Genomic DNA, 817 nt, shown 5'->3' with positions numbered 1-817 from the left:
GCTTCCGGTTGCTGTGCTTCAAAATGGACTGTAGTTTGTCCAAGTCAAAATCCTTAGGAGTAACGTTGATATCCCTTGAAGTAGACTGGAATAGAGTACCCCAGTACTCCCGATGAGTTGGCATTATGATGTTTGGGTCTCTTGAAAGTCCTGCTGGTGTGTCGACCAAGTCAATAGAGAGCTTAAGCTCTGCCGAAGTTGGAGCCCGAAAAAAATCCTTAGAAGAGGTCTCGGCTGTGTTAACATCCGAGTCAAATTAGGAGACACAATTGCGCTCTCGAAGTGCAGTATTAAAGTCGACAAAAGCTTGGCGAGCTTCTTGACAGTGCAATTTGTTAGCCTCGTTGGGGGTCGAGCGCTAATTGTCGTTCTGCTTCGTGAAAAGTAAGCAGAAGTAGGCGAAGTTGAGCAGCCGTTGCGTGTTTCCTTTTTATATATTACTTGCTTAAGAAAATACAGTCACGGCGCTTGTGCTCGTCGAGGAGGCATCCTGGATTGCGGTTTGGATCCATAGTGCGTAATAATCGCTTTAAATTGACCCTCAGTTGATATTGAATATCGTCACACTGTAATAGCCAGGGTGGACATTGAAACGGTGCTTTGGCTCGGGGCGTCAAGTCCGAAGAAGCTGAAAAGTCAACAGGGACGTGATCACCGGAGCAGAGGCTTAAGCCAAAAACGTGACTTGTAGAGCGAATGAATTTATCATAGAAATCCACACTCGCTAGGCAATAGTCAATTCTGTTCTTGAGCTTCGGACCTGTAAATTCCATAGTAGTAGGGTTTTCGAGACGCCAAAAATCCAATAAACCCATAG

This window comes from Plasmopara halstedii (assembly GCF_900000015.1).
Source record: "Plasmopara halstedii genome assembly, contig: Scaffold_3109, whole genome shotgun sequence".
Lineage (NCBI taxonomy): Eukaryota > Oomycota > Peronosporomycetes > Peronosporales > Peronosporaceae > Plasmopara > Plasmopara halstedii.
Note: the sequence above shows the minus strand (reverse complement) of the source record.